Source organism: Podarcis erhardii, assembly GCF_964252035.2.
Source record: "Podarcis erhardii genome assembly, chromosome: Z".
Taxonomy (NCBI): Eukaryota; Metazoa; Chordata; class Lepidosauria; order Squamata; family Lacertidae; genus Podarcis; species Podarcis erhardii.
Window position 1 is genome coordinate 24607733 of NC_138504.1, and position 18744 is coordinate 24626476.

The following is an 18744-nucleotide window of genomic DNA, read 5'->3' on the forward strand; positions in this document are numbered from 1 at the left end:
AGCTAGCTACGCCGTTGACTCTAGATAATCTATTTACAAGTTACAAATCACAGGTTGCAATTCTGAGCCATTGGGAACTCCACTTTCTACATCCCTTCATCAGAACTCTCCATTTATTCCTGCTCTCTGCTTCCTTTTTTGCAACCAATTTCTGATTCACAAGAGGATATCACCTGTTATCCCATGACTGCTAAACTTACTCAGGAATCTCTGGTGAAGTACTTTGTTGAAAGCTTTTTGAAATTCCAAATGATGTTGGGAAAGATGGAGGGCACAAGAAGAAGGGGACAACAGAGGACGAGATGGTTGGATAGTGTTCTTGAAGCTACCAGCATGAGTTTGACTAAACTGCGGGAGGCAGTGGAAGACAGAAGTGCCTGGCGTGCTCTGGTCCATGGGGTCACAAAGAGTCGGACACGACTAAACAACTAAACAACAAACAACAACATATATTATATATATAATTTTTATTCATTTTTAAACATATTAATTGTCATACATACCACAAAGTTTTACATCTTATACAATCTTTTTGGACTTCCATCAACACCTCTGATGATCCCCCATTTTTATCATTTCTTCTGCATTTCTTAAGTTCATATTGCCTTTAATTATCTTCACTAATGTCTCCCTTTTTATCCAATTATGCAATAATTCAAATTATTCACCTCACAAAACTTATTGCAAACCTACAAATGTAATCTGGTCATCACAATTACTTTTCAAATAGTCCGTAAATTTACACCAATCTTCTGTGAATCTCTGGTCCCGCTGGTTTCGAATTCTTCCTGTTAGTTTGTCTAGTTCTGCATAGTCCATCAATTTCATCCTCCAATCTTCTTTTGTCGGTAATTCTTCTTGCTTCCATTTTTGTGCCAATAATATTCTTGCTGCCGTCACTGCATATAAAAACAGCTTACAGTCCTTTCTATTTATATCATCTCCTACAATGCCTAGTAAAAATGCTTCTGGTTTCTTAATAAACGTATATTTCACGTACACTATGGCAACTGGATAATCTCTTATATGTTTGCTGATATTCTTAAAGAACTGTAAAAGGTTTGTGAGACAGGGCTTAACCTTGCAGAAGCCATGCTGGTTCTGTTTCAGCAAAGTTTGTTCTTTTTATATGCTTAGTTATTTCATTGTTAATGATATTTTCCACCAGATTTCTCAGGACAGATTTTGCCTGTAATTTCCAGGAATTTCCACTTGGAAGATAAAAATTTATGGCAGATCCATGTGCATGAACTAACTTTTGCAGGAAGGGAGTCTGAGGAACTGAGGCAAATACTGGTGTTGAGAGATGAAATTCTAGGCCTAAGAGACAATAAATAAATAAATAAATGGACAATTCACCATGGCATCCATGGATGGCATCCACTCTGGATGGCATCCACTCAATTGTTCTCAAAGAATTCAAATGTGAAATTGCTGATTTTCTAACAGTTTCTTGGGTTGCTGAGTTTGTTTTTTCTAAGTGCTCGTGAAAATTCATCAGCATTTTAGAACTAATTTCTCCTAATATACATATTTTTGTATGCCATTTTTCTTATATACACATTGTACAAGCACATTATTTCATCTCATTTTTAGTAATACATGCATTGTTACACATATTATTCCCCAACATACACATTTCTGTACAAACTGTTTGGAGAACTGCATTGAAAAATATGCATAAATGTGAATTTTGAAGTATAAGCTGATTTTGGTTTGCATTTATTTTTTAAAAAGTGTGTAAATCAGGTTGAGTTTGCATGAAAATACTAAATGAACCGTGTCCTAAGTTGTGAGTTAAAGAAGGCTTACATTAATTTGGGGGTTCTGTATTTGGTTCTGGTGGTTTACAGTCACAGACAATGAAATGAGCAGCTTAAAGATGGTCTTTGTGTCTACCCATGAAGGGCAAGTTCTCTTTATTAAATTCTAAGTCATCTTACTCTTCTTCAGAGATCTTTGAAAAGGATCTTATATTAATGTTTTAGAAACGTGCAAATTAATTTCAGTATAATTGTTGAATTAATAAGTTAAGAGGTACATGTTTAATCAGCCAAAGATTCTTTCATTGGCTGACAATCTTCATGCATTATATTAGTTTAACAATTAAGCCAAGCTTAAAATAGCAATAGGAATTCAGTTAGTAATTGACTGCTTCTTTATTCATTCAGCCTCGACCTCCCCATTACATGGAATTTTATCTTTCTTCTACTTCTTTCATTCAGAATCAGCCTAAGAAGGATGTGAGTCCTACTAGAGGAAGAGTAGGCAGCAACTCCTTGATGCTTTCTCCTCCAGTCATTTTTTCAGTTCAAAATCACCCTCCCTACTGTGGGGAAAGACTGGGGTTTCAAGGCTGACAAAAATCTCAGAAAGTTATAAAATAGCTAGTTATAAAATAGCTGTATTTGCTCCTTGGAAAGCCTTTTATGGCCAGGAGGAGGGTGGGGTAGTGAAAGTAAAGGTGTGCATTGTATGTTTACTGTATGGCGTGGTGGTTTGAGTGCTTCACTAGAACCTTGAGAGACCAGGATTCAAATCCCCACTCTTCTTTTTTTAAAAAATAATATTTATTAAAGTTTCAAAAATCACAGAAAGAAAAAATAAAAATGCCACATTAAACCAAAGCAAAACAACACATCACAATATTAAAAAAGAAAAAAAAACAGAGAAATAGAACCCGTTAAACAAAAACAAAAACACAAAAAAATGCATCAAATCTCCTCATTACTAATATTTCATTAGCTTATTTCCTTGACCTCCTCCCACCTCCCTTTTTTGTATTCTAGGTCAATTATCCATTTCAGCAAATCCTTTCCCTCTTTTAAAATTTTTGTCCTGTAAATTGTCTTAATATAATGTAACTTTACTTTTCCTCCTTTCACCAATTAACAGTCAGTTATTCCCAAATCCTTTATATCATTCCTGCTAAAATCATATAATATTATTCCAGCATCCTTCTAACAGATATTAATTTTACCATGTTTCTGTAAATAGTCTTTAAATTTCCTCCAAATAACATTTCTACTAAATCCATAAAATATCAATCCACCAATTATCTATCACTCATTAATTTTGCAATATTTCTATATATAAACTTTAAATTTTTCAATCTTCTTCCATCAACTCCTCTCCCTGGTTTCGGATTCTGCCAGTCCTTTCCGTCAATTCCATATAGTCCATCAACCTGGAGATCTTATGTCCGAGGCTCTTAACTCTTTTCCAGGTCCCTTCTGCCGATCTCCTTCATATTCTTTGATGCTAGAGAGCAAATCTCGAGAAAACTCCATCTTAACAATATTTTTATTCCTTCTGGACAGTTCAGCCAGATTTCCATAGTTGAGGCTAGGGTCAATAAAGTATTTCAGGTCATATTTCAAGATTCTTCCAAGTCCAAAGGCCCCCAGACCTTCAATCTCCTCCAAGTCCAAGTCCATGTCCCAAAAATCAATTAATCCCTGGATAGAGGGATCATTCCGACTTTCCTTCTTCAGTCCAAACCAGGAACCAATCCTCGAAATCTGACTTTTTCTATATTCAATCATAGAAGGCCTCAATTTATAGTCCTCAATTTGCTTCTGTAAAACTAAGAGTCCCGCTTGTGTTATTTTAGGTTCAAAAACAACAACTTTCTCCTTTTCCTCCACCATTTGTTCTGCCAAAGTAGGTTCAGCCAGGAAGCTCACTGGATGACCTTGGACCAGTCACTATCTTTCAGCTCAATCTACCTCACAGGCTTGTTCTGAAGATAAAACTGGAGAACCATGTATGCCCCTTTGAGCTCTTTGGAAGACAGGTGGGATGTGAATGTAACAAATAAATAAACCCACTTGTATGCACCTTGTTTGCGTTTTAAAGCCTTTCTCAACAGCCTTGCTTTATGACAGCCCTGCTTCATGTCAGAACTAATTCTGCACACAGGGATTTCATTTCTGACTCATTTCTTTCTCCTTCACAGGGCTATTGATATCACAGGCTAGCATTTAAAGAAAGTCTGGGTTCGCAATGGTTCCACTACAGAAGGAGAAGGGTTGAAGAATTCTACTGAGTCCAAGCAGGTACCAGCAGCTGGATTCAGTCAACATACCATGTTGTTTTCAAGCATCCTCAGTGATAATCTCAGAGTCCAGGTGTTATGTATTGAAGTTCTCACCCTGGGCCAGCAGGGAGATACTGTAGATAGTTCAGGTCCACATATGAAAATAAGGGATCAAAAGGGACGTTCAGTGATTGGATAGTTACAGAAAGTTTTTACATTTACGTTGTACTGGAGCTCTATATAAGCAGGCTCGCTGAACCCTTCAGCTCAGTTCTGTTCTGACCTGTGAATAAACAAGAGCTGTTTGGAGAATCGCTGTGTCATCTGATATGTTCACCCACAACTTAACACTAGGTATGATGGTTTATGTCTACTGCCACCTAACATTCCTTGGCCAGCAGATTTTTAAATGGTTCAGAACGCCTTACAAGAAAACACAGGCACATACATTAATTATCAGCATCCAAAACTCTCTCATTCCAATCATTTAGCAATCCATGATAGCTCAGTTGGTGGGGCATGAGACCCACAATCTCAGGGTCTTGGGTTTGAAGCCCACGTCAGGCAAAAGAATTCTGCATTGCAGGGGGTTGTACTAGATTATCCTCATGGTCCCTTCCAACTCTAATTCTATGATTCACACTCAGGGCCAGCAGTAGACATTGTGCCAATGTGCCATCCAAAGCAACTGCTGTCCCACTTACTTTCTCTGCCCCTTGTCAACTGCACAGCTGCCACTAGCATGGTAACAGCACTGACCATGCATTGACTCCAGTTCCCAGTCCCTTTATGCTGAGAAAGGGCTAGGGTTCCTTCAGAGCAAGGCATTCTGGGCAAGGTCGCCCAGAAGATTGCCTGCTGCACCATGGCTTGGTTGCCATGGCCATCCCTACTTGCACTGGAACATAAGAAACTGCCTCCTACTGAGTAAGACCACTGATCCATTTAACTCAGCATGGCTTGCTTGGGCCTGCAGTGGCTCTCCAGTGATTCAGACAGGATCTTTCTCAACCCTATCTGGAGGTGCTGGGGATTGGGATTGGGGGGGGGTGCTGTTCAGGAAGCTACAGCCCTTCTCCTGTTAATCACTCTCTCTTAACAAGGAGAGGAGGTGTGATTATCTGCTGCTGTGGCCTATACACATTCACACAAACATCCACCACTGTCATATCTTAGAATACAGAATTTGGTAGAGTTAGTGGACAATTCTTTAAAATACTCTAATTCCATTAGCAATGAATGAGCTAGGCTGAAAAAAAAACCCCAGCATTCGGTTATTGATAAAATCAATTCAAATTAAACTACACATTAGCATTGCAATATTAATATGCACATATCTGTATGCAATTGTCCCTGATATACTTATTCTTGCTACACATTTTCACTGATATACGGTAATTCATTTTTAAATGTTATTTCCACTAATACATGCATTTGTACACTTTACCATAAATATATTCATTTTAATACACATTACTTAGCTACATTTCAAAATTCAGAGAACTGCACATTTCAAAGATGTTTTGTTTCACATACTGTTGCAGAAAGCAATCTGATCTGAATTTATCCCCCATCTCTAGTGATTGCATAGCATTGCTCTGATGGGGGCATCTGGGTTAAAAACATGACAGCCTACACTGCTAGAAGTCAACATCCAGAGACCCAAGGTTGAAGAATCATATTCCAGGGTATTTCTGGGTAAGAGGATCATGGCCACTATCAGGTAGCAGCCAAGGGAAAGTAGTCTGCAGCCAGCCAGTTTTGCTCTAACTTTGAATATCACTTTTACCCTCAAAATTAATTTGACCCCATTTTCCCACCTCAATTTTGACATGGAAGTTCTCATTAGAGAACTTTTGTCCCTTCTTAACTGTCCCTGAGACATGTTGAGCATATGCCACTCAGAAATAATTCCAGGTATCCGTCTCTTCATAAACAGCCTTGTTAATACCATCACTTCTAGTAGATTAATTTTTTTAATATCTTCTCATTCCAAATTTAGTGCTGCATGTAGGAGTTCTTACCTTTTTCCAGGTTACTCAAGCAGAAGTATTCATTTAATTCTCCCAAACAGAGTTATAAGGGTTTAAAATTACCTTCACTCTCCTGCCTAACCTTTCTGTCTCTTTGCTCATTTATTTCTCAACCAGTGGCAATAGACTGATATAAAAGATTACACAATCTGTGTTAATCAAGCCGTTTGTGCAGAGACAGAAAATACTGTTTGATTAAGGGGCGGGAGGAGAAATGTTTAAGGCTGAAAGAGAGAACTGTGCAAGCACGTCACTGCATTAACACAAACCACTGAATGTCACCTATATTAATTTTTGTTTTGTGGAACAAATTCTTAGGATCAATGTCCTTTAGAAATACGTTCAATCTAAAACCTAAAAGCTGTGCTTCTGCGCTAAAACTTCTGCAAATATTTATATTACTGAAAAGTTGCCTTTTCCTGGTTCCAGAACATATTGTTCAGAGGGTGCTATGTGAGGGTTCACCACTGAAAAGGCCCTCTCTTTAATCACCACTTCCCCAACCTCTGACATTCTGAGAGGAGCCTCTGTAAATGATCTTAAGACCCAGGTGGGCTGATAAGGTGCCGGGGTCCCAATCTGTGTAAAGCATTATAGGGTTTGGGGGTGTTTTGTTTTGGTGTTTTGTTGTTTTTTAAACAACCTTGAATAATATCTTGTGTTAATACCATCACTTCTAGTAGATTATTTTTTTTAATATTGTGTTACATGTAGAGCCTGCTGGATCAGACCACTTGACTGACATAAGTAGTTATGCTGCTAGTAGGTTATTAGGTTTTGTAAGGAAGTTACAAAAGTTGTAAGGAAATGAAATATTGTTTTTTAGTCTTGCTCTTCACTTTGGGAACATGGTATCAATGAAGAGTGGAGAATAAATCATTTAAACAGGATAATTAAATAGTAAATTATATTATGGTAAAATTTGTATTAGTTGCTCTCCATTTTTACCCCTGGCCCTGCCTACCAATTGTTGCCCATACGGAGATGCAGCCCTTTGTCTGAAAAAGGTTTCCCCACTTCTGGTTTGGTTAATGATTGCTGGAGGCTGTAGCCAACTCTATACATTAAGGATCTGTATTTGAAGCATTTTGGGTTTTAATCATATTTATCTTATTTACTCTTGTTATTAAGTGGAACTTTAATTGCAAATGTTTAATTTGGATGGGTTGCCTGGCCTCCCACCCGGATATTATGATGGAGGGCAGACTACTTCGAAATATTTTAAATAAATGTTGGTAAGTATAAGCAGAAGCAGGATATTTTTCCAACTGAGATTATTCACTAAGTGAATCTATGGGTGAGTCATTGATGATTGAGCAGAACAAGAGTGGCTTTAAACTTCACTGCACACACATATGGCATCAGTACAAAAACAAAGCAAAGATCTGAATAATATCCAGGTGCAACATTTGTGACATCTTATAACTGAGATGTCTATTCAGTACTTTAAATAACTTTTATCTTTTTAAAGGAAATCACATGCTAAATAGGGGGAAATCTTAGCAATCAGTACGAAACTTCATCCAGGAAACAGCTGTTACATATCTTGTGTGTTTGTGTGTATGTAATACATTCATTTCCAGCTTTGCCCCTTTGATAGTCTGATATTCAAGAAGCATATAATTGTATTGGGCCCCTCAATGCCTCTTCTGGAAAAAGCTTGTCAAGCACAACATCATCTGCCATCACCCTCTCTGATGGTATGACTAGCCCTGATCTGGGGCAAAATCCAAGCAAAGGGGGTTTCAGAAGTATCCCTGGTTCCTGAGACATGAGGAAGATCTCCTTCAGAAGTCCCACTAAGATTAATGGAAGCCTTGCAAGACCACCATATTGTTCACTTAGCAATTTGACTAAAAGTTCAGCACAAACTCAGGGTGACTGTTTAGAGCCTGCCAATGCCCCCTGAGCAAGCACTCTTGTTATTCTGGAAGTAATTGTGAGTGTTAAAAGGTATGATGTGAGCTTTGCTACAAAAAGAAATACATAACACTAAAAATACCCCAGTGATCCATGCACGTTGCCATCGTGTCTGACAAATTCAATTAAGTCAGTCATACATCATTTCCCCCAGTGTTATTGATAGAGACACAGCAGTATTGAATTTTAATTATTCAGCACGTATCGATCCCACAATAATTTGGTGAGAATGATTTTCGAGTTGTCAGTCCCCTCAAGAGGCAACAGCTATTATCTAATTATATATCACACAGTGTCATTTGAGCAAAAAGGAAAAAAGTCTTGCAAATTTTTACAGACAAGAGACTCACACATAGCTTACAGTGACATGGAGTGGCTGTAAAGAAGAGGTGGCAATGGCCTTTTCATTTGTATTGAGAGGGGGAAATGCCATGTCAGAATTACACTTCGGAGAAGTTCACATTTTATACAATTCACTCGACAATTGCCGAGCAAAGGCCTTCTTCCACAGATCCATGCAGGCATACAGCTATGTGCAGTGATATCTCCATTCCGTAACCTGTTATCACTTATGATCATCTCTCTCTGAGGTTGAACAAAGAAGATTATTGAGCCATGAGTAGCCCCACAATACACACAGCATTAATCACATGTAATTTCCCCATGGGGCTAAATGCAGCTGGGAAGACAAGGAATTTAGAAGCAGAACACTGACAAGGGGGAAAGAGTACATACTCCTTTAAAAAAAAAATGCTGTTCTAACTTTAAAAAGATGTTGCTCAAGTTTTAAAAAATGGAACATGGGGAAAACAACATGGGATTAACAACATGGCTAGTTTGAGCCATGCACATGCACTCACAGACAGATAAGTGGTGTTCTCAGATATCTCCATGGCAAGTGGTCAGCCATCTGACAGAGCAAAGGGGGCTAGCCTGCAGCCCTCAATACTGATGGACTCTAACTTTCATCAGCCCCAGCCAACACAGCCAACAGTCAGGGAAGATGGAAACTGTAATCCAGCCACATCTGGGGGGCCACAGGTTAGTCACCTGTGTGGCAGATGCACTTGTGGTGGCCTTGCTCCTGAAAGAATAACTGGTCATACAGCCACACGTGTGAATGCAAGGTGCCCTAAGGCAGTGTTCTTTGAGCTTCGGAGCCCAGATGTTGTTGAACTTCAACTCTCATCACTCCTAATCATTGACTAGGCTGGCTGAAGAACATATTACCAGTTGTGGATGTGGGTAAAATTCCTTCCCAGGCGTCTTAATGGCAGGTCTTTAAAAATGATTATGAAACTCCCATCTATAATTAAACGTTTTTCTCTAATTTTTTGCAAAATTAAATTTCTAAGTTCTCTATCCTTGAAGACAATTAAGCAGTCTCCTGGGAATTTCTTCCCTCTGGTTGTCTTTGTTTTAATCCTAAAGGCATTTTGAATCGTTTTTTTCCACATCCTCTAATTTCAAATCTAGCCATTGAGCAATCTCTGTTGTCAGCTTTTCTTTGATTTTCTCGCCTTGAACCTCTGGCACAGACCTGAACCTCAAATTCGTTTCTCTTTGTCGAAGTTCATTCATCGAAACCGCGTCCCACAACTCCTCTTGTGTCTTATTCACCTCAGATACTTCCGCTCTTATTTTTTCCTCCTCCTTTCGGGACTCTCTCATTTCCAATTTCATTCTCTTCATTCCTTCCTCCAGATTCTGCATTCTTTTAGAAATTCCTTTCATCTGCTCTTTTAATTCATTCACTGTAGCATCCATTTTTTTATCCACTTGCTCTAGTTTGGTCTCGATTTGGCCTATTTTGTTCTCAATATTTTTCTCACTGCTTGTTATATCTGTTTTTATCTCTGTCCTTAATTCTGCAAGCATTTTAGCTATATCTATTTTCCAGTCTGGTTCCTGTCTCAAACCCCTTCTTTCCCCCGGTGTTGCCCCCTCACTTTTCTTCTGCAAATGTGACATTTTTAACCACTTTTAAAATTCTGCCCCCAGGGATCTTCAAATTCTCATGTATAAAAAATTAAAGACAGAAAAGAATCTTAAAACTTCACATTTTAAAGCAATCTTATAACAAAATAATATCAATCTTGAGAACAGTTTAGACCTTTAATACAAAGAGATGGTACAAGTTTTGAGAAAGAATGATATAGAATTTAGATAGGAGTTTCCGGAAGGCGTCGCATTTACCTATAAAGGAAAGAGGCACAGACTGACAAAACCGGATGAGGTCGACAAATTTCTTAGAAGATACAAGGGGCTGACCAGAGAAGGAACAGAATTAGAAGCAGCAGGAGCAGAAGATGGTGAAGGAGAAGCCACGGACCACGAGGAAGAAGAGCAAAGAAGCAGGAAAGACAACAGAAAAGATAGGAGAGGAGAGGAAAAAAGGAAGAAGAAACAGAAGGGCAAGAGGAAGAAGAGAAATAAAAAGTTAATAAAAAGAATATTTAATTGATTGACATCATGGCATTGAAATTATGGACTTGGAATGTTAATGGAATGAATGATATAAAAAATGGAATAAAGTGCAACAATATCTAAAGCAAAAGAATTTGGACATAATCTGTTTACAAGAGACTCATGTGAAAAAAGTACACAGGAAAAATTTGGTCAACAAAAAATTAGAAAACGAGTTTATTTCATAAGACAAAAATAAGGAAAGAGGGGTTGGTCTTATATGTTAAAAATAAATTAGAAGCACAACAATTGTTTAAGGATGAAGAGGGTCGAATTATTGCAGTTCAAATCAGTTGGCAGGGTGGAAAATTGATAATAGTTGGAATATATGCACCAAATGGAAGCAAAGAAAAATTCTTTAAGAACTTAGAAGAGAAATGGGGGGCCACTAGGGGGCGCATTTGAAGATGGCCGACAATACCATCTCTCCAACCCACACGAGGTAATTAAAAGGCTGTTATGGGAGTAGGCAGCTTCCCTTGTTGCCCCAAGGAAATGGGGAACACTGCCCTTGCCTGCTGTGCCCATAAATCACCCCCTAATTCAAAAGAAGGGGGTGAGGGCCCTAGGCAGAATGCCCCCGTGTGGACCTCGGCTCTCCTGGACTCTGTCTCTGATCGCACACTAGTTGCAGCAATTCGGAATAATTAATTACAAAAGAAGCAAATGCACATATTTCAAGTGAAGAAGGGGAGTGAAGTCTGCTAATTTAAGTGACCTCTGCGAAAGAAGACGACGGGCTGGAGAAACAGGAATATTTTACGATGAAGATACACCAAAGGCGTTGACAACAGGGCTGAATGGGGCGGGACCTTTTTTTACTTTCCTTCTATGTGGTTTACAAGAACCCCTCCTCATTAGAACCGTCGGTTGAACTGACCCAAGCAGGATGATTAAGGTCTGTGTGGAGATAAACTTTAACCAAAAGTATGCTTTATGGAGACTGAGAAGCAATAAGAGCTTTTGGAATGGCGCAGCAATTAATTCGGAGTCGTCATCTTGCCAAAGGATTTACAGCCGGGAGAAAGAATGGTCTTGTTTTTAGACTGCACTCCTAGTGAATCTCCTCAGAGGTTTTGAGAAAGGAGGCAGATTGGTGAAGATTAATGACGCTAAGACTGTTTTGATGTATGAAAGTGATGTTATATGGAAAATGTCTGGATATGGCTACTGGATAAAAAATAATATTCATGCAGGATTACAAACTGTTCTAACCAGCTTGCGGAGACTATCAGAGGTCACAAAGAGAAAGGAAAAATATATGAAAATAACAACAAGAGATGTGGAAAAATAATAAGAAAGGACTGGATAGTACTGTGAACATCATAAGGTTAGATTTGTGGACATTAAAACAGCAGTAAGAAGCAAGAAGTTGATTGGATCCCTTCGGAACTTGAAATATGGGTACCCCCAACAAAAATTTAAAATTCGGCTGTGTAATTTGGAATTTATGTAATTTGGTTTGATTTGATGTGATTGGTCAGTTAATAAAAAAATATTCTTAAAAAAAAAAGAACTTAGAAGAGAAACTATTTGAATATATGGATCAAAAAGTAATAATAATGGGTGACTTCAATGGAGTGGTGTCTATGGAAATGGACAGATTAAGAAATAAAGGCAAAACAAAAGAAGGGACACTACCAAAAACTTTTTTTGATATGGTTGAGAATTGCAACTTGATAGATATCTGGAGATTGAGACACCCACTAGAGAAACAATTTACATTGCATTCAGAAGTAAATCAATCAATGTCAAGAACTGATCAAATTTGGATATCTAATGAATTAATTTCAAGATTTACAAAAATTGAGATCCAACCCAAGGTTCTATCTGACCACAATGCCATCCAAGGTATTCTGAAAGGGTATGAAGAAAAATCGTTCAGGTGGAGAATAAATGAGAGAATCTCTTCGATGATCAGAAGATTGTGGAAAGAGCACAGAAATGTTTAACTGACTATTTTGTGAACAATATAAATAAGGAAACAAAAATCAATATGGTCTGGGATGCTAGTAAAGCGGTCATGAGAGGTTTCTTTATTCAGCAAAATCCAATAAAAAACAGATTGAGAGAAAGAGGGGGGGAAATCTTAAGACAAATAATGGAGAATGAAAAAAAATGATTAACAGACCTAAGGATGAAAAAGTTAAGCAAAGTATAAAATTACTTCAGACACAATTCGCTATGATAATCAATAAAGAAGTAGAGTGGAATATAAAAAGAATGAAACAAAAGAATTTTGAATTTGCAAATAAATCCAGAAAATGGCTGGTGTTGCAACTTAAAAAAAGGAAAGAATAAAATATAATTAAAAAGATTAAAGTAGAAGACCAAGACATTGAGAACCCGAAAGGAATAAGGAAAGGATTTGTGGACTTTTATAGAGATCTATATAAAAGAAAAGAGAAATCTAAGATAAAGATGATAGAAGACTATTTAAAGAAGAAAGGGGTGCAAAAGATTCCAGTGATAAATAAAAATAAATTGAATGAACCAATTGGAATAGAAGAAGTTAAAACAGCTATAAAAGAATTAAAAAGTGGAAAGACTCCGGAACCGGATGGATTTGGTGCAAGATATTATAAAGAAATGAAACACATCTTACTTGTACCGTTGGTAGAAGTTATGAACAACATTTTGAAAGAAGGACAAATACCAGAGACATGGAAAGAAGCATATATAACACTAATTCCCAAGCAGGATTCAGATTTAACTCAAGTTAAAAACTATAGGCCAATTTCGCTATTAAACAATGACTATAAAATATTTGCTAACATTTTGGCAAACAGAATGAAAAAGACATTAAAGGAATTGATTCATAAGGACCAAACAGGATTCCTGCCAGGGAGGCAGATGAAAGACAGTATAAGAAATATAAGAAATATAATAGAATATCTGACTAATAAGAAAAATAAGCAAGCGGTGTTGATATTTGTTGATGTGGAAAAGGCATTTGATAATATTTCTTGGGGATTTATGTTAAAGAATCTGGAATTTTTGGAGATGGGTCATTCATTTGTGAATGGTGTAAAGGCAATATATTCTGAACAAAGAGCAAAATTAATTGTTAATAATGTACTCACAGATGATTGCTATAACCAAGGGTACAAGACAAGGGTGTCCCTTATCACCATTGTTGTTCATATCGGTCCTGGAAGTCATGTTGAGAGCATTAAGAAGTAATGATTTGATAAAAGGTGTGACAGTTGGTTGTAAGGAATATAAGGTGAAAGCCTTCGCTGATGATTTGGTTATAACAATAGAAGACCCTATCAAAAGTGTTAGCCAAGTGTTAGAAGAGATAGAGCAATTTGGACAAGTTGCCGGATTCAAATTAAATAAGAGTAAAATGAAAATAATAGTTAAAAATATGGACCAAGAGATAATAGAAAGAATTCAGCAACAAACAGATATGAAAGTGGTTAAGAAAGTTAAATATCTTGGGATTATATTAACTCCCAAGTGTATTGATCTTTTTTCAAAATAATTATGTACCAGTTTGGAACAAGATTAGGAAGGACCTGGAAGTGTGGGGAAGAATGAAGTTGTCATTTTGGAGAAGAATTGCAACGGTAAAAATGAATGTGCTACCAAAAATGTTGTTTTTATTTCAATCAATACCAATAGTTAAAGGTGTTACGATATTTAAAGAATGGCAAAGAGTATTATCAAGATATGTCTGGCAGGGCAAGAAACCTAGAATAAAATTTAAGATTTTAATGGATGCCAAAGATAGAGGAGGCTTTGCCCTGCCAAACCTAAAGCTATATTTTGAGGCTGCATGTCTTTGCTGGGTGAAAGAATGTATAAAGTTGGAAAATGCAGAACTTTTGGATTTAGAAGGATATGATAATAGATTTGGTTGGCACGCATATTTATGGTATGAGAAAAAAAAGAGTGCATAAAGGTTTTGAAAATCACATTTTCCGAGGTCCTCTGATTGAAGTATGGAATAGGTACAAAAAATTATTAGAGTTTAAAACTCCATTCTGGCTGTCGCCATTGGAGGTAATGAGTGTTAAGAAGATCAATATGACGGGGAGTTGGATTACATATGAGAATTTAATTATAAAAGAAATAAATAAATGGAAATTGAAGCCATACGATGAAGTTAAAGAATATGTGTTTGATTGGTTACACTACTTCCAACTAAATGCGATGTTTAAAAAAGAGATGCTGGAAAGAGGTTTTCAAGATGAAAAATCTAGATTTCAAAAAGAACTTGTGAATAATGATGTGAAAATTTTATCAAAAATGTATAAATTATTACTTGAGTGGCAAACTAAGGATGAAGAGGTTAAAGTTGTAATGATTCAGTGGGCCAAAGACTTTGGTTATAATATTCAATTTGATGATTGGATAAGATTGTGGAAAGAAGGAATGAAATTTACTGCATGTACTACAATAAAAGAAAATGTTATGAAAATGTTATACAGATGGTATGTTACACCAGTAAAACTTGGAAAGATGTACAAAGTGAGTAATAAATGTTGGAAATGTCAGGAAGGAACATTCTATCACATGTGGTGGGAATGTAAAAAAATGAAAGGTTTCTGGGAAATGATTTATAATGAGTTGAAAAAAGTGTTGAAATATACCTTTGTTAAAAAAACAGAAACTTTTCTGTTAGGAATACTAAGAAATGACATAAAAAAGAAGGATGAGAAGTTGTTTTTATATGCAGTAACAGCGGCAAGAATTTTGGTGGCACAAAAATGGAAACAGGAAGAAATCCCGACGAAAGAAGAATGGAGAATGAAGTTGATGGAATACGCAGAATTAGACAAGCTAACGGGGAGAATTCGGAACCGGCGAGACCAGAGATTTACCGAGGACTGGAATAAATTTACAGAGTATATTAAGAATATATGTGAAGTTCAATTAACGTTTGTAGGTTTTCAAGAAGCTCTGTGATAATAATAGAAAGAAATATTGTTTTATAATAATTGTTAAGATTAATTTGGTTTAAAAAACAAAAAAACAATATAGATGCAAGAAAAGTGAATAACTGTGAAAACATGAAAATTTCCAGATAGACTGAAGGAAGTCTAAAAGTGGAAAGATTAGAACTGGATGTATAATTCAAATGAAATGCTTTTCTTTTATTGTTAAATTTGGAAATTTTATATTTATTTTTTTTTAAATTCCTTACCAGGCCCATCAAGTAGCAGCTAACAGAAGTCTGAAAAAGAGGCTGAAATCCGAGGGTGGGAAGGGTAGATTATGTCCGTTGACTAGTGATAAGAAGAGGATGCACTGCGCTAAGAGCTGTAGATAGGTGATCTTGCGCCCCTGGCAGAACTGTCCAAATTGCGCCCCCTAGCCATGAACAAATTAGCTCTTCTCTCCACCTCTCCTCCAACCACCACCCCCCCCCGCACCCATTCAATTCCTCACACACTTCACCTTGTAATGGATTCTGATTAAAGGAGGACACCAAGATGGAGAAGGCTGACCTAGATGACATTATATAGGAGTCTCCCTGCTTATGCACAGGTTACATTCCAGGACCCTGCATGCATGTGAAATCGCATAAAGTGGGGAGCACCCCACTTTAAAAGGGAGTAGGGCATGGGAGCCAATTCCTTGGGGCCAAGTTTCCTTCACCCCCCTAAAATATTTGAGGAGGTTCCCCCCCCCCCCAGTTAATGGGCATTGCCATTCAAATAGTGCACATGTGCTCCATCTTGTGGTCAGTTATACAGCCCTGACTGTACTCCCATTCCTGACTTTTGGGGTCGGGGAGAGCTGAACATGATGGAAGGTTCCCCCTTGCCCAACCCAGCCGTACTCCTACTCAGGCAGTAACCAGCACCTAGTTGACCCCCAGGCAACATGGAATGACTTATGTTTCAGCAGAATTGGGTGCTGAGCAGGGAGGTAGCAGAGGCCCCTCCCATTATTACTGTGTGTGATGCACAAAGTGCCTTATCCCAGGGGCGTAGGAAGGGGGGTGAGGGGTTTGGGTTGCCCTGTGTGTCATCCTGAAGGAGGGTGACATTTGGGGCAGTCCCCACCCGCCCGTGACTCCCCCAAGCCTAGCAAGAGGCGGAGCAGTGAGCGTGAGCATGAGTGGGAAAAGCGGTGAAGCAGCTGCCGTGGCTGTCCCCCTTCCCCCAGCTCACTGTAGGCTTGGGAGTCGTGGGGGGGCACTGAATGTCACCCCCCTTCATCTTGAAGGGGATAACATTCGGTGGCCCCCCAGCCCCAGGGAGGATTGTGGCACTGCGCCGATTGGCCCCGTGAGTGAATCTCCTTGCCCCTTGGGTGGATCGCCCTTCCCCCGGGTGCACGGCATGTGTGCCGCTCCAGGTGCCGGAGCACCCAGCTACGCCACAGCCCCATCCCACTTATGTGGTTGAAACTGATTATGCCTATACAGTGGTGCCCCGCAAGACGAACGCCTCGCAAGACGGAAAACTCGCTAGACGAAAGAGTTTTCCGTTTTGGAGGTGCTTCGCAAAACGAATTTCCTATGGGCTTGCTTCGCAAGACGAAAATGTCTTGCGAGTTCCTGCGGGTTTTTTCCCCTTTTCCCCCCTTTTTCTAAGCCGCTTATCCGATAAGCCGATAAGCCGCTAAAAGCCGCTAATAGCGCTAATCCGATAAGCCATCAATGGGCTTGCTTCGCAAGACGAAAAAACCGCTAGACGAAGAGACTCGCGGAACGGATTCTTTTCGTCTTGCGAGGCACCACTGTACACTGATGCAGAGGCTGCTGAAATTGTTAATACTCAACATTGCACCAGTCTTTATCTAATCAAAGAAATATGGGTATGGAACAGCTGAGGGATTTTAAGTGTCCTCTGCAAAGACTAGTTCAAACTCCCCCTAAAGCCTTGACGTTCCTTCTTAGTTATATAGGAACAAGATAACTCTTTCTCTCTCTCTTTTGCTCTGTCATGCACATAGAAGGTATCGACTTTCCAGGACTACCCTACACTTTTGTTAGACTTCTATGCTACACTTAATGCATAGCATGCAACTAAGCTATCTTATTAGTCTTAAATGAACTGAGCCAGACCCTGCAGCAAACTTTTAAGGCCTTTCTTTGTGTGACACCACACACACACACACACACACACACACACACACACACACACATGTTGGAGGGTGGCAACACAAGAATGGGACTTTTCAGTGGTGTCCCCTTGCTTATGGAATGCTTTCCCCAGAGAGGCATGCCTGGCACCATCTTCATCCTTAGGCAGCCGGCAAGTATTTTTCTCTTTATCTAGGCTTGTGGCCCTTAATTTGAAGGATGGCATTGTGGCCTCTTTTCATGGGGACAGGACCCATAGATCTGCTTTCTATTTGTACAGCTGTGTCTTTAGGTTTTTATTGATATTTTTATTGAGCTTAACAATTCTTGCACAATTCCCCTTCCCCAAGTCCTCCTTGCATTTTTGGTGTGTGTTTTCCCCCAGCAGACAGACCCTCTGCTTAGCTTTCAAACGCTCTTCTGCCTAGCTACATTTTTCAACTTCTCAGCTGGATGCCAACTCTTGCACTGCACAACCCCTGAACTCAGGGTGATTCCAGAAGTGATCATGCTGGGATGAACTCAGCTGGAATGAACACACACTTTCTTCATAAAGACAAATGGCACAGCAATACTCTCTTGGAAATGGCTTTATATAGCAAGGACAGAAATAAGCAGCTGACCACAGCTTCCTCCAACAGTGTTGTCTAAAGGGCTAGATTGCAGCAAATGTTACCTTGAGAGGTTTCTTTCCTTTTTTCTGCAAAAACCTTATAATATAGAAACAGATATAAAATAAATGGTGGGTGAACAGAGCCTTCAAATGTGGTGGTTAAACATTTAGAAAATGACACTCAACTCCCACTCACTTCAAATGGAGTCACATTTTAAAAAAAATTAAAAGGTTACTGCTGGTTTTAGGGCAATTTAAGAACTAGATACCGGTATATTTTTCATATTGAAAGAGAGACATTCAAAAAAATCTGGACCATCTGAAAAAATTGAGAGGGAAATGACATCAGGAATTCAGCACAGAAGACTGGAATGACAAACTTGCACGAAACAAGAGTTAAATATTGTAATTACTAACAGGTTAGTACTTATTTAAGTGGATGTGAGCATATATGTCAGATTCATTGCCACCTTGAAGATTCTCTTTATTCTTCATTATAATGCTTGTTTGTATTTCCCCTTTCCCATAATCTGAGTAATGTTGCTGCATATGCCCCTGATTTGTATATGAGATGAAATATTGCAGTTTAACAACCTCTGGATGCCACCACACTGGCAACCTGTGGTGTAGA

The 18744-nt window shown here is 38.5% G+C and overlaps 1 long non-coding RNA gene across 1 annotated transcript; it reads right to left on the reverse strand.

The window, feature by feature from the left end:
- Positions 1-459: 459 nt before the first annotated feature.
- LOC309333681 lies at positions 460-4216 on the reverse strand. Its single transcript, XR_014152671.1, has 2 exons — positions 4088-4216; positions 460-1320 (listed from the first exon to the last, which is right to left on the reverse strand). It is a non-coding gene; the product is annotated as an uncharacterized lncRNA (long non-coding RNA).
- Positions 4217-18744: the final 14528 nt, after the last annotated feature.